We start from the raw sequence: 16,171 nt of genomic DNA, 5'->3' as shown, positions 1-16,171 counted from the left end.
GACCTCGAGTGGTTGGTTCCCGCACAAACTCTTTTATCCAGGAGAAATCAAGCAATCATACTCCAAAAATAATCTTTACAAGTTTTAATTAATAATTGTTTTCAAAATCTCAAGCACATTAACAACAATGTAAACAATATGACAATTCCACTTTCACTTCACCATCTAACAATTGTCTAGTAGATACATATAGAGATGATACAATTAAACAAACTCTTAATCTAGCAGTTTCTTATAGTGAAGTTAATTCAACTAGTTACCACATATTATAGTATTGCAGTTTATATAAAATACTTGGATCTATCAGTTTTTTATAGTAAGGTTAATTAACCAGTTCAGCAAATCTGTTCTTTTGTGGTACATACAAAGTAGACAACAACGTCAGCACTTGAATGGTCTCGTTACAATCTAGATTACATTTGTAAAGTACACAGTACCAATTTCCCCCAATCTATTTAAAATGAATATATAAAACAGCTGCGTGCTCGCAAGAATAAAATAAAATATAACAAATTGCAGTGCATCCCTTTGCAAAACAACGAAACACAGTTTTGTTTTGTTTATTTTTTATGTGTATGTATGCATATCGAAACTAAATCCTATCTTAACAAGTTTCCTCATTTATAGCGACCACCTCTCGATGCCCATAGAAATGCTAGCCGCCAGGTAAAGCAAATCAGACTGCCCCTAACAGGCACACAGCAAGGTGACACAAATTCCTCAATACAGAGCATCTAGGTCTACGCTTCTTTGGAAGCTCGTGGAACCAAATCGCCGCCAGCATTTGGCTGTTTAATCTAGGGGTATGATTCTTGCTTCGGGTGCGCGAGTTCCCGGGTTCAAATCCCGGATGTGTCCGTGTTCAATATCTTGCATTACTCTTTTCTAATTACGATGCATTGCCGGAAGGCGCTCAATCACGTGACTGAAAAAGACTGAAAAATCAGTCACCGAGAGCTCTGCTTGCCCACTCGTTAAATCAGGACTGCCATCTTTGTGTACACAGGGAATCAAATGCTTAAAAATTCAACAGAAGTCTCACATAACAGATTATAAAACCATTCATTTCACAGTTGCTGTACATCATACAGCAATGACTATTTTGGTAACATATGTTTGATGTTTTTCATGCGCTCATGTGTGTCTAAAACAATCCGGCTGCAGTAAGTTTTATCAGATGGTTGTTTAATTTTAAATATTTGATTTTGCAGCGCATGTAACTGCAACGCCATTGTTATGTGGCAGGACGAACAACAGGACCATATCAATCCTTAGAATGTGATTAATCATTCAACTCACGCTTCCATACATATTTGCAGTTTTCCCGACAACGCATTATCAATGCATGATTCCAAATGAACACATTCGTTTGATGGGGCTTAATGTAGTGACTAATATCACCTCACAGATCATTATAACTCACAGTGATACTTTCAAAGTTATGCTTTTAAGACTATTAACCAGTAAGGCAAATTAGTTGGGGAATGTATTACGCTTTATTCCAATGTTAAATGAAAAAGTTCAAAAAAGACTTGCGTTGGCCGGGAATCGAACCCGGGTCAACTGCTTGGAAGGCAGCTATGCTCACCACTATACCACCAACGCCTCCGTTCTCAAAATCACCTTCAAAGATTGAATTAAGCCACTGTAACGTTGGCTGCTGGGACAGGTCCCGTCTTGCCTCTACTCGATAAGCGTTAATACAGCGACTGGTGTTTGTGGGAGATTTTTATGGTGTTTATAGATTGATTATTTCTGTAATTATTATTTCATACACAGCAGGCTGGTGTGCATCATGCCTGTACTAACACGATGAAGCAATTATTGTATTCTATTTTCTTTCAAAAAGGTGCATGCCATGAAGATGGCGTGTGAAAAAAAAGAACAAGCTTCTCTGCCGTGTGAGGATTGCACCTACCGTGACCCGGATTCGAACCGGGGTTGTTGCGGCCACAACGAAAAGTACTAACCACTATACGATCACGGCGAACTACCGAGAAGCTCGTGTTTGTTTTGTCAGCTGGGCACTCCGTGCTACACACACGGCAGGACAATTGCCGCAGGTCGCTGCTATGTGTTTTGTTTTATTGTTTTAATTAGGCTACTTTCATTTTTAGAATCTTTCGTTTCTTTCCCTGCGCCAATCAGAGGATGATTCCCCTTTACCTGGCTCATTTCAAAGGCTGGTTTTAAAGACAAGGGGGAGCGGAATAGGAAGCAGGATGTAAGGGAACGGGAGGCTCTCGTGACGGCGGCGGTATGGCTGGTCGGCAGCCTGTGCTATGGCGGTGTGTTTACAATGATTCCGTGTGTGGTGTCCGAGTAGCGGCAGTAGTATTGAAGTGTAGCAGGTCTTTATATACAGATAGCGAAATTTATGTTATTTTCACTACGCCACCGTGTGTTTATTGAGGACAAGGACCTCGAGTGGTTGGTTCCCGCACAAACTCTTTTATCCAGGAGAAATCAAGCAATCATACTCCAAAAATAATCTTTACAAGTTTTAATTAATAATTGTTTTCAAAATCTCAAGCACATTAACAACAATGTAAACAATATGACAATTCCACTTTCACTTCACCATCTAACAATTGTCTAGTAGATACATATAGAGATGATACAATTAAACAAACTCTTAATCTAGCAGTTTCTTATAGTGAAGTTAATTCAACTAGTTACCACATATTATAGTATTGCAGTTTATATAAAATACTTGGATCTATCAGTTTTTTATAGTAAGGTTAATTAACCAGTTCAGCAAATCTGTTCTTTTTGTGGTACATACAAAGTAGACAACAACGTCAGCACTTGAATGGTCTCGTTACAATCTAGATTACATTTGTAAAGTACACAGTACCAATTTCCCCCAATCTATTTAAAATGAATATATAAAACAGCTGCGTGCTCGCAAGAATAAAATAAAATATAACAAATTGCAGTGCATCCCTTTGCAAAACAACGAAACACAGTTTTGTTTTGTTTATTTTTTATGTGTATGTATGCATATCGAAACTAAATCCTATCTTAACAAGTTTCCTCATTTATAGCGACCACCTCTCGATGCCCATAGAAATGCTAGCCGCCAGGTAAAGCAAATCAGACTGCCCCTAACAGGCACACAGCAAGGTGACACAAATTCCTCAATACAGAGCATCTAGGTCTACGCTTCTTTGGAAGCTCGTGGAACCAAATCGCCGCCAGCATTTGGCTGTTTAATCTAGGGGTATGATTCTTGCTTCGGGTGCGCGAGTTCCCGGGTTCAAATCCCGGATGTGTCCGTGTTCAATATCTTGCATTACTCTTTTCTAATTACGATGCATTGCCGGGAAGGCGCTCAATCACGTGACTGAAAAAGACTGAAAAATCAGTCACCGAGAGCTCTGCTTGCCCACTCGTTAAATCAGGACTGCCATCTTTGTGTACACAGGGAATCAAATGCTTAAAAATTCAACAGAAGTCTCACATAACAGATTATAAAACCATTCATTTCACAGTTGCTGTACATCATACAGCAATGACTATTTTGGTAACATATGTTTGATGTTTTTCATGCGCTCATGTGTGTCTAAAACAATCCGGCTGCAGTAAGTTTTATCAGATGGTTGTTTAATTTTAAATATTTGATTTTGCAGCGCATGTAACTGCAACGCCATTGTTATGTGGCAGGACGAACAACAGGACCATATCAATCCTTAGAATGTGATTAATCATTCAACTCACGCTTCCATACATATTTGCAGTTTTCCCGACAACGCATTATCAATGCATGATTCCAAATGAACACATTCGTTTGATGGGGCTTAATGTAGTGACTAATATCACCTCACAGATCATTATAACTCACAGTGATACTTTCAAAGTTATGCTTTTAAGACTATTAACCAGTAAGGCAAATTAGTTGGGGAATGTATTACGCTTTATTCCAATGTTAAATGAAAAAGTTCAAAAAAGACTTGCGTTGGCCGGGAATCGAACCCGGGTCAACTGCTTGGAAGGCAGCTATGCTCACCACTATACCACCAACGCCTCCGTTCTCAAAATCACCTTCAAAGATTGAATTAAGCCACTGTAACGTTGGCTGCTGGGACAGGTCCCGTCTTGCCTCTACTCGATAAGCGTTAATACAGCGACTGGTGTTTGTGGGAGATTTTTATGGTGTTTATAGATTGATTATTTCTGTAATTATTATTTCATACACAGCAGGCTGGTGTGCATCATGCCTGTACTAACACGATGAAGCAATTATTGTATTCTATTTTCTTTCAAAAAGGTGCATGCCATGAAGATGGCGTGTGAAAAAAAAGAACAAGCTTCTCTGCCGTGTGAGGATTGCACCTACCGTGACCCGGATTCGAACCGGGGTTGTTGCGGCCACAACGAAAAGTACTAACCACTATACGATCACGGCGAACTACCGAGAAGCTCGTGTTTGTTTTGTCAGCTGGGCACTCCGTGCTACACACACGGCAGGACAATTGCCGCAGGTCGCTGCTATGTGTTTTGTTTTATTGTTTTAATTAGGCTACTTTCATTTTTAGAATCTTTCGTTTCTTTCCCTGCGCCAATCAGAGGATGATTCCCCTTTACCTGGCTCATTTCAAAGGCTGGTTTTAAAGACAAGGGGGAGCGGAATAGGAAGCAGGATGTAAGGGAACGGGAGGCTCTCGTGACGGCGGCGGTATGGCTGGTCGGCAGCCTGTGCTATGGCGGTGTGTTTACAATGATTCCGTGTGTGGTGTCCGAGTAGCGGCAGTAGTATTGAAGTGTAGCAGGTCTTTATATACAGATAGCGAAATTTATGTTATTTTCACTACGCCACCGTGTGTTTATTGAGGACAAGGACCTCGAGTGGTTGGTTCCCGCACAAACTCTTTTATCCAGGAGAAATCAAGCAATCATACTCCAAAAATAATCTTTACAAGTTTTAATTAATAATTGTTTTCAAAATCTCAAGCACATTAACAACAATGTAAACAATATGACAATTCCACTTTCACTTCACCATCTAACAATTGTCTAGTAGATACATATAGAGATGATACAATTAAACAAACTCTTAATCTAGCAGTTTCTTATAGTGAAGTTAATTCAACTAGTTACCACATATTATAGTATTGCAGTTTATATAAAATACTTGGATCTATCAGTTTTTTATAGTAAGGTTAATTAACCAGTTCAGCAAATCTGTTCTTTTTGTGGTACATACAAAGTAGACAACAACGTCAGCACTTGAATGGTCTCGTTACAATCTAGATTACATTTGTAAAGTACACAGTACCAATTTCCCCCAATCTATTTAAAATGAATATATAAAACAGCTGCGTGCTCGCAAGAATAAAATAAAATATAACAAATTGCAGTGCATCCCTTTGCAAAACAACGAAACACAGTTTTGTTTTGTTTATTTTTTATGTGTATGTATGCATATCGAAACTAAATCCTATCTTAACAAGTTTCCTCATTTATAGCGACCACCTCTCGATGCCCATAGAAATGCTAGCCGCCAGGTAAAGCAAATCAGACTGCCCCTAACAGGCACACAGCAAGGTGACACAAATTCCTCAATACAGAGCATCTAGGTCTACGCTTCTTTGGAAGCTCGTGGAAGCTCGTGGAACCAAATCGCCGCCAGCATTTGGCTGTTTAATCTAGGGGTATGATTCTTGCTTCGGGTGCGCGAGTTCCAGGGTTCAAATCACGGATGTGTCCGTGTTCAATATCTTGCATTACTCTTTTCTAATTACGATGCATTGCCGGGAAGGCGCTCAATCACGTGACTGAAAAAGACTGACAAATCAGTCACCGAGAGCTCTGCTTGCCCACTCGTTAAATCAGGACTGCCATCTTTGTGTACACAGGGAATCAAATGCTTAAAAATTCAACAGAAGTCTCACATAACAGATTATAAAACCATTCATTTCACAGTTGCTGTACATCATACAGCAATGACTATTTTGGTAACATATGTTTGATGTTTTTCATGCGCTCATGTGTGTCTAAAACAATCCGGCTGCAGTAAGTTTTATCAGATGGTTGTTTAATTTTAAATATTTGATTTTGCAGCGCATGTAACTGCAACGCCATTGTTATGTGGCAGGACGAACAACAGGACCATATCAATCCTTAGAATGTGATTAATCATTCAACTCACGCTTCCATACATATTTGCAGTTTTCCCGACAACGCATTATCAATGCATGATTCCAAATGAACACATTCGTTTGATGGGGCTTAATGTAGTGACTAATATCACCTCACAGATCATTATAACTCACAGTGATACTTTCAAAGTTATGCTTTTAAGACTATTAACCAGTAAGGCAAATTAGTTGGGGAATGTATTACGCTTTATTCCAATGTTAAATGAAAAAGTTCAAAAAAGACTTGCGTTGGCCGGGAATCGAACCCGGGTCAACTGCTTGGAAGGCAGCTATGCTCACCACTATACCACCAACGCCTCCGTTCTCAAAATCACCTTCAAAGATTGAATTAAGCCACTGTAACGTTGGCTGCTGGGACAGGTCCCGTCTTGCCTCTACTCGATAAGCGTTAATACAGCGACTGGTGTTTGTGGGAGATTTTTATGGTGTTTATAGATTGATTATTTCTGTAATTATTATTTCATACACAGCAGGCTGGTGTGCATCATGCCTGTACTAACACGATGAAGCAATTATTGTATTCTATTTTCTTTCAAAAAGGTGCATGCCATGAAGATGGCGTGTGAAAAAAAAGAACAAGCTTCTCTGCCGTGTGAGGATTGCACCTACCGTGACCCGGATTCGAACCGGGGTTGTTGCGGCCACAACGAAAAGTACTAACCACTATACGATCACGGCGAACTACCGAGAAGCTCGTGTTTGTTTTGTCAGCTGGGCACTCCGTGCTACACACACGGCAGGACAATTGCCGCAGGTCGCTGCTATGTGTTTTGTTTTATTGTTTTAATTAGGCTACTTTCATTTTTAGAATCTTTCGTTTCTTTCCCTGCGCCAATCAGAGGATGATTCCCCTTTACCTGGCTCATTTCAAAGGCTGGTTTTAAAGACAAGGGGGAGCGGAATAGGAAGCAGGATGTAAGGGAACGGGAGGCTCTCGTGACGGCGGCGGTATGGCTGGTCGGCAGCCTGTGCTATGGCGGTGTGTTTACAATGATTCCGTGTGTGGTGTCCGAGTAGCGGCAGTAGTATTGAAGTGTAGCAGGTCTTTATATACAGATAGCGAAATTTATGTTATTTTCACTACGCCACCGTGTGTTTATTGAGGACAAGGACCTCGAGTGGTTGGTTCCCGCACAAACTCTTTTATCCAGGAGAAATCAAGCAATCATACTCCAAAAATAATCTTTACAAGTTTTAATTAATAATTGTTTTCAAAATCTCAAGCACATTAACAACAATGTAAACAATATGACAATTCCACTTTCACTTCACCATCTAACAATTGTCTAGTAGATACATATAGAGATGATACAATTAAACAAACTCTTAATCTAGCAGTTTCTTATAGTGAAGTTAATTCAACTAGTTACCACATATTATAGTATTGCAGTTTATATAAAATACTTGGATCTATCAGTTTTTTATAGTAAGGTTAATTAACCAGTTCAGCAAATCTGTTCTTTTTGTGGTACATACAAAGTAGACAACAACGTCAGCACTTGAATGGTCTCGTTACAATCTAGATTACATTTGTAAAGTACACAGTACCAATTTCCCCCAATCTATTTAAAATGAATATATAAAACAGCTGCGTGCTCGCAAGAATAAAATAAAATATAACAAATTGCAGTGCATCCCTTTGCAAAACAACGAAACACAGTTTTGTTTTGTTTATTTTTTATGTGTATGTATGCATATCGAAACTAAATCCTATCTTAACAAGTTTCCTCATTTATAGCGACCACCTCTCGATGCCCATAGAAATGCTAGCCGCCAGGTAAAGCAAATCAGACTGCCCCTAACAGGCACACAGCAAGGTGACACAAATTCCTCAATACAGAGCATCTAGGTCTACGCTTCTTTGGAAGCTCGTGGAACCAAATCGCCGCCAGCATTTGGCTGTTTAATCTAGGGGTATGATTCTTGCTTCGGGTGCGCGAGTTCCCGGGTTCAAATCCCGGATGTGTCCGTGTTCAATATCTTGCATTACTCTTTTCTAATTACGATGCATTGCCGGGAAGGCGCTCAATCACGTGACTGAAAAAGACTGAAAAATCAGTCACCGAGAGCTCTGCTTGCCCACTCGTTAAATCAGGACTGCCATCTTTGTGTACACAGGGAATCAAATGCTTAAAAATTCAACAGAAGTCTCACATAACAGATTATAAAACCATTCATTTCACAGTTGCTGTACATCATACAGCAATGACTATTTTGGTAACATATGTTTGATGTTTTTCATGCGCTCATGTGTGTCTAAAACAATCCGGCTGCAGTAAGTTTTATCAGATGGTTGTTTAATTTTAAATATTTGATTTTGCAGCGCATGTAACTGCAACGCCATTGTTATGTGGCAGGACGAACAACAGGACCATATCAATCCTTAGAATGTGATTAATCATTCAACTCACGCTTCCATACATATTTGCAGTTTTCCCGACAACGCATTATCAATGCATGATTCCAAATGAACACATTCGTTTGATGGGGCTTAATGTAGTGACTAATATCACCTCACAGATCATTATAACTCACAGTGATACTTTCAAAGTTATGCTTTTAAGACTATTAACCAGTAAGGCAAATTAGTTGGGGAATGTATTACGCTTTATTCCAATGTTAAATGAAAAAGTTCAAAAAAGACTTGCGTTGGCCGGGAATCGAACCCGGGTCAACTGCTTGGAAGGCAGCTATGCTCACCACTATACCACCAACGCCTCCGTTCTCAAAATCACCTTCAAAGATTGAATTAAGCCACTGTAACGTTGGCTGCTGGGACAGGTCCCGTCTTGCCTCTACTCGATAAGCGTTAATACAGCGACTGGTGTTTGTGGGAGATTTTTATGGTGTTTATAGATTGATTATTTCTGTAATTATTATTTCATACACAGCAGGCTGGTGTGCATCATGCCTGTACTAACACGATGAAGCAATTATTGTATTCTATTTTCTTTCAAAAAGGTGCATGCCATGAAGATGGCGTGTGAAAAAAAAGAACAAGCTTCTCTGCCGTGTGAGGATTGCACCTACCGTGACCCGGATTCGAACCGGGGTTGTTGCGGCCACAACGAAAAGTACTAACCACTATACGATCACGGCGAACTACCGAGAAGCTCGTGTTTGTTTTGTCAGCTGGGCACTCCGTGCTACACACACGGCAGGACAATTGCCGCAGGTCGCTGCTATGTGTTTTGTTTTATTGTTTTAATTAGGCTACTTTCATTTTTAGAATCTTTCGTTTCTTTCCCTGCGCCAATCAGAGGATGATTCCCCTTTACCTGGCTCATTTCAAAGGCTGGTTTTAAAGACAAGGGGGAGCGGAATAGGAAGCAGGATGTAAGGGAACGGGAGGCTCTCGTGACGGCGGCGGTATGGCTGGTCGGCAGCCTGTGCTATGGCGGTGTGTTTACAATGATTCCGTGTGTGGTGTCCGAGTAGCGGCAGTAGTATTGAAGTGTAGCAGGTCTTTATATACAGATAGCGAAATTTATGTTATTTTCACTACGCCACCGTGTGTTTATTGAGGACAAGGACCTCGAGTGGTTGGTTCCCGCACAAACTCTTTTATCCAGGAGAAATCAAGCAATCATACTCCAAAAATAATCTTTACAAGTTTTAATTAATAATTGTTTTCAAAATCTCAAGCACATTAACAACAATGTAAACAATATGACAATTCCACTTTCACTTCACCATCTAACAATTGTCTAGTAGATACATATAGAGATGATACAATTAAACAAACTCTTAATCTAGCAGTTTCTTATAGTGAAGTTAATTCAACTAGTTACCACATATTATAGTATTGCAGTTTATATAAAATACTTGGATCTATCAGTTTTTTATAGTAAGGTTAATTAACCAGTTCAGCAAATCTGTTCTTTTTGTGGTACATACAAAGTAGACAACAACGTCAGCACTTGAATGGTCTCGTTACAATCTAGATTACATTTGTAAAGTACACAGTACCAATTTCCCCCAATCTATTTAAAATGAATATATAAAACAGCTGCGTGCTCGCAAGAATAAAATAAAATATAACAAATTGCAGTGCATCCCTTTGCAAAACAACGAAACACAGTTTTGTTTTGTTTATTTTTTATGTGTATGTATGCATATCGAAACTAAATCCTATCTTAACAAGTTTCCTCATTTATAGCGACCACCTCTCGATGCCCATAGAAATGCTAGCCGCCAGGTAAAGCAAATCAGACTGCCCCTAACAGGCACACAGCAAGGTGACACAAATTCCTCAATACAGAGCATCTAGGTCTACGCTTCTTTGGAAGCTCGTGGAAGCTCGTGGAACCAAATCGCCGCCAGCATTTGGCTGTTTAATCTAGGGGTATGATTCTTGCTTCGGGTGCGCGAGTTCCAGGGTTCAAATCACGGATGTGTCCGTGTTCAATATCTTGCATTACTCTTTTCTAATTACGATGCATTGCCGGGAAGGCGCTCAATCACGTGACTGAAAAAGACTGACAAATCAGTCACCGAGAGCTCTGCTTGCCCACTCGTTAAATCAGGACTGCCATCTTTGTGTACACAGGGAATCAAATGCTTAAAAATTCAACAGAAGTCTCACATAACAGATTATAAAACCATTCATTTCACAGTTGCTGTACATCATACAGCAATGACTATTTTGGTAACATATGTTTGATGTTTTTCATGCGCTCATGTGTGTCTAAAACAATCCGGCTGCAGTAAGTTTTATCAGATGGTTGTTTAATTTTAAATATTTGATTTTGCAGCGCATGTAACTGCAACGCCATTGTTATGTGGCAGGACGAACAACAGGACCATATCAATCCTTAGAATGTGATTAATCATTCAACTCACGCTTCCATACATATTTGCAGTTTTCCCGACAACGCATTATCAATGCATGATTCCAAATGAACACATTCGTTTGATGGGGCTTAATGTAGTGACTAATATCACCTCACAGATCATTATAACTCACAGTGATACTTTCAAAGTTATGCTTTTAAGACTATTAACCAGTAAGGCAAATTAGTTGGGGAATGTATTACGCTTTATTCCAATGTTAAATGAAAAAGTTCAAAAAAGACTTGCGTTGGCCGGGAATCGAACCCGGGTCAACTGCTTGGAAGGCAGCTATGCTCACCACTATACCACCAACGCCTCCGTTCTCAAAATCACCTTCAAAGATTGAATTAAGCCACTGTAACGTTGGCTGCTGGGACAGGTCCCGTCTTGCCTCTACTCGATAAGCGTTAATACAGCGACTGGTGTTTGTGGGAGATTTTTATGGTGTTTATAGATTGATTATTTCTGTAATTATTATTTCATACACAGCAGGCTGGTGTGCATCATGCCTGTACTAACACGATGAAGCAATTATTGTATTCTATTTTCTTTCAAAAAGGTGCATGCCATGAAGATGGCGTGTGAAAAAAAAGAACAAGCTTCTCTGCCGTGTGAGGATTGCACCTGCCGTGACCCGGATTCGAACCGGGGTTGTTGCGGCCACAACGAAAAGTACTAACCACTATACGATCACGGCGAACTACCGAGAAGCTCGTGTTTGTTTTGTCAGCTGGGCACTCCGTGCTACACACACGGCAGGACAATTGCCGCAGGTCGCTGCTATGTGTTTTGTTTTATTGTTTTAATTAGGCTACTTTCATTTTTAGAATCTTTCGTTTCTTTCCCTGCGCCAATCAGAGGATGATTCCCCTTTACCTGGCTCATTTCAAAGGCTGGTTTTAAAGACAAGGGGGAGCGGAATAGGAAGCAGGATGTAAGGGAACGGGAGGCTCTCGTGACGGCGGCGGTATGGCTGGTCGGCAGCCTGTGCTATGGCGGTGTGTTTACAATGATTCCGTGTGTGGTGTCCGAGTAGCGGCAGTAGTATTGAAGTGTAGCAGGTCTTTATATACAGATAGCGAAATTTATGTTATTTTCACTACGCCACCGTGTGTTTATTGAGGACAAGGACCTCGAGTGGTTGGTTCCCGCACAAACTCTTTTATCCAGGAGAAATCAAGCAATCATACTCCAAAAATAATCTTTACAAGTTTTAATTAATAATTGTTTTCAAAATCTCAAGCACATTAACAACAATGTAAACAATATGACAATTCCACTTTCACTTCACCATCTAACAATTGTCTAGTAGATACATATAGAGATGATACAATTAAACAAACTCTTAATCTAGCAGTTTCTTATAGTGAAGTTAATTCAACTAGTTACCACATATTATAGTATTGCAGTTTATATAAAATACTTGGATCTATCAGTTTCTTATAGTAAGGTTAATTAACCAGTTCAGCAAATCTGTTCTTCTTGTGGTACATACAAAGTAGACAACAACGTCAGCACTTGAATGGTCTCGTTACAATCTAGATTACATTTGTAAAGTACACAGTACCAATTTCCCCCAATCTATTTAAAATGAATATATAAAACAGCTGCGTGCTCGCAAGAATAAAATAAAATATAACAAATTGCAGTGCATCCCTTTGCAAAACAACGAAACACAGTTTTGTTTTGTTTATTTTTTATGTGTATGTATGCATATCGAAACTAAATCCTATCTTAACAAGTTTCCTCATTTATAGCGACCACCTCTCGATGCCCATAGAAATGCTAGCCGCCAGGTAAAGCAAATCAGACTGCCCCTAACAGGCACACAGCAAGGTGACACAAATTCCTCAATACAGAGCATCTAGGTCTACGCTTCTTTGGAAGCTCGTGGAAGCTCGTGGAACCAAATCGCCGCCAGCATTTGGCTGTTTAATCTAGGGGTATGATTCTTGCTTCGGGTGCGCGAGTTCCAGGGTTCAAATCACGGATGTGTCCGTGTTCAATATCTTGCATTACTCTTTTCTAATTACGATGCATTGCCGGGAAGGCGCTCAATCACGTGACTGAAAAAGACTGACAAATCAGTCACCGAGAGCTCTGCTTGCCCACTCGTTAAATCAGGACTGCCATCTTTGTGTACACAGGGAATCAAATGCTTAAAAATTCAACAGAAGTCTCACATAACAGATTATAAAACCATTCATTTCACAGTTGCTGTACATCATACAGCAATGACTATTTTGGTAACATATGTTTGATGTTTTTCATGCGCTCATGTGTGTCTAAAACAATCCGGCTGCAGTAAGTTTTATCAGATGGTTGTTTAATTTTAAATATTTGATTTTGCAGCGCATGTAACTGCAACGCCATTGTTATGTGGCAGGACGAACAACAGGACCATATCAATCCTTAGAATGTGATTAATCATTCAACTCACGCTTCCATACATATTTGCAGTTTTCCCGACAACGCATTATCAATGCATGATTCCAAATGAACACATTCGTTTGATGGGGCTTAATGTAGTGACTAATATCACCTCACAGATCATTATAACTCACAGTGATACTTTCAAAGTTATGCTTTTAAGACTATTAACCAGTAAGGCAAATTAGTTGGGGAATGTATTACGCTTTATTCCAATGTTAAATGAAAAAGTTCAAAAAAGACTTGCGTTGGCCGGGAATCGAACCCGGGTCAACTGCTTGGAAGGCAGCTATGCTCACCACTATACCACCAACGCCTCCGTTCTCAAAATCACCTTCAAAGATTGAATTAAGCCACTGTAACGTTGGCTGCTGGGACAGGTCCCGTCTTGCCTCTACTCGATAAGCGTTAATACAGCGACTGGTGTTTGTGGGAGATTTTTATGGTGTTTATAGATTGATTATTTCTGTAATTATTATTTCATACACAGCAGGCTGGTGTGCATCATGCCTGTACTAACACGATGAAGCAATTATTGTATTCTATTTTCTTTCAAAAAGGTGCATGCCATGAAGATGGCGTGTGAAAAAAAAGAACAAGCTTCTCTGCCGTGTGAGGATTGCACCTACCGTGACCCGGATTCGAACCGGGGTTGTTGCGGCCACAACGAAAAGTACTAACCACTATACGATCACGGCGAACTACCGAGAAGCTCGTGTTTGTTTTGTCAGCTGGGCACTCCGTGCTACACACACGGCAGGACAATTGCCGCAGGTCGCTGCTATGTGTTTTGTTTTATTGTTTTAATTAGGCTACTTTCATTTTTAGAATCTTTCGTTTCTTTCCCTGCGCCAATCAGAGGATGATTCCCCTTTACCTGGCTCATTTCAAAGGCTGGTTTTAAAGACAAGGGGGAGCGGAATAGGAAGCAGGATGTAAGGGAACGGGAGGCTCTCGTGACGGCGGCGGTATGGCTGGTCGGCAGCCTGTGCTATGGCGGTGTGTTTACAATGATTCCGTGTGTGGTGTCCGAGTAGCGGCAGTAGTATTGAAGTGTAGCAGGTCTTTATATACAGATAGCGAAATTTATGTTATTTTCACTACGCCACCGTGTGTTTATTGAGGACAAGGACCTCGAGTGGTTGGTTCCCGCACAAACTCTTTTATCCAGGAGAAATCAAGCAATCATACTCCAAAAATAATCTTTACAAGTTTTAATTAATAATTGTTTTCAAAATCTCAAGCACATTAACAACAATGTAAACAATATGACAATTCCACTTTCACTTCACCATCTAACAATTGTCTAGTAGATACATATAGAGATGATACAATTAAACAAACTCTTAATCTAGCAGTTTCTTATAGTGAAGTTAATTCAACTAGTTACCACATATTATAGTATTGCAGTTTATATAAAATACTTGGATCTATCAGTTTTTTATAGTAAGGTTAATTAACCAGTTCAGCAAATCTGTTCTTTTTGTGGTACATACAAAGTAGACAACAACGTCAGCACTTGAATGGTCTCGTTACAATCTAGATTACATTTGTAAAGTACACAGTACCAATTTCCCCCAATCTATTTAAAATGAATATATAAAACAGCTGCGTGCTCGCAAGAATAAAATAAAATATAACAAATTGCAGTGCATCCCTTTGCAAAACAACGAAACACAGTTTTGTTTTGTTTATTTTTTATGTGTATGTATGCATATCGAAACTAAATCCTATCTTAACAAGTTTCCTCATTTATAGCGACCACCTCTCGATGCCCATAGAAATGCTAGCCGCCAGGTAAAGCAAATCAGACTGCCCCTAACAGGCACACAGCAAGGTGACACAAATTCCTCAATACAGAGCATCTAGGTCTACGCTTCTTTGGAAGCTCGTGGAAGCTCGTGGAACCAAATCGCCGCCAGCATTTGGCTGTTTAATCTAGGGGTATGATTCTTGCTTCGGGTGCGCGAGTTCCAGGGTTCAAATCACGGATGTGTCCGTGTTCAATATCTTGCATTACTCTTTTCTAATTACGATGCATTGCCGGGAAGGCGCTCAATCACGTGACTGAAAAAGACTGACAAATCAGTCACCGAGAGCTCTGCTTGCCCACTCGTTAAATCAGGACTGCCATCTTTGTGTACACAGGGAATCAAATGCTTAAAAATTCAACAGAAGTCTCACATAACAGATTATAAAACCATTCATTTCACAGTTGCTGTACATCATACAGCAATGACTATTTTGGTAACATATGTTTGATGTTTTTCATGCGCTCATGTGTGTCTAAAACAATCCGGCTGCAGTAAGTTTTATCAGATGGTTGTTTAATTTTAAATATTTGATTTTGCAGCGCATGTAACTGCAACGCCATTGTTATGTGGCAGGACGAACAACAGGACCATATCAATCCTTAGAATGTGATTAATCATTCAACTCACGCTTCCATACATATTTGCAGTTTTCCCGACAACGCATTATCAATGCATGATTCCAAATGAACACATTCGTTTGATGGGGCTTAATGTAGTGACTAATATCACCTCACAGATCATTATAACTCACAGTGATACTTTCAAAGTTATGCTTTTAAGACTATTAACCAGTAAGGCAAATTAGTTGGGGAATGTATTACGCTTTATTCCAATGTTAAATGAAAAAGTTCAAAAAAGACTTGCGTTGGCCGGGAATCGAACCCGGGTCAACTGCTTGGAAGGCAGCTATGCTCACCACTATACCACCAACGC

At 39.9% G+C, this 16,171-nt stretch overlaps 7 non-coding genes across 7 annotated transcripts; all 7 read right to left on the bottom strand.

The window, feature by feature from the left end:
• Positions 1-1,533: 1,533 nt before the first annotated feature.
• Positions 1,534-1,605, bottom strand: trnag-ucc (transfer RNA glycine (anticodon UCC)). Its single transcript has one exon. It is a non-coding gene; the product is annotated as a tRNA-Gly (tRNA).
• Positions 1,606-3,954: 2,349 nt separating this feature from the next.
• On the bottom strand, positions 3,955-4,026 carry trnag-ucc (transfer RNA glycine (anticodon UCC)). Its single transcript has one exon. It is a non-coding gene; the product is annotated as a tRNA-Gly (tRNA).
• A 2,359-nt stretch (positions 4,027-6,385) lies between these two features.
• Positions 6,386-6,457, bottom strand: trnag-ucc (transfer RNA glycine (anticodon UCC)). The gene has a single exon. It is a non-coding gene; the product is annotated as a tRNA-Gly (tRNA).
• Positions 6,458-8,806: 2,349 nt separating this feature from the next.
• On the bottom strand, positions 8,807-8,878 carry trnag-ucc (transfer RNA glycine (anticodon UCC)). The gene has a single exon. It is a non-coding gene; the product is annotated as a tRNA-Gly (tRNA).
• Positions 8,879-11,237: 2,359 nt separating this feature from the next.
• Positions 11,238-11,309, bottom strand: trnag-ucc (transfer RNA glycine (anticodon UCC)). The gene has a single exon. It is a non-coding gene; the product is annotated as a tRNA-Gly (tRNA).
• Positions 11,310-13,668: 2,359 nt separating this feature from the next.
• Positions 13,669-13,740, bottom strand: trnag-ucc (transfer RNA glycine (anticodon UCC)). Its single transcript has one exon. It is a non-coding gene; the product is annotated as a tRNA-Gly (tRNA).
• Positions 13,741-16,099: 2,359 nt separating this feature from the next.
• Positions 16,100-16,171, bottom strand: trnag-ucc (transfer RNA glycine (anticodon UCC)). Its single transcript has one exon. It is a non-coding gene; the product is annotated as a tRNA-Gly (tRNA).

The sequence above is a fragment of the Acipenser ruthenus genome, chromosome 50, assembly GCF_902713425.1.
Source record: "Acipenser ruthenus chromosome 50, fAciRut3.2 maternal haplotype, whole genome shotgun sequence".
In the NCBI taxonomy this organism is placed as follows: Eukaryota; Metazoa; Chordata; class Actinopteri; order Acipenseriformes; family Acipenseridae; genus Acipenser; species Acipenser ruthenus.
This window is presented reverse-complemented; position numbering and strand designations above follow the sequence as displayed.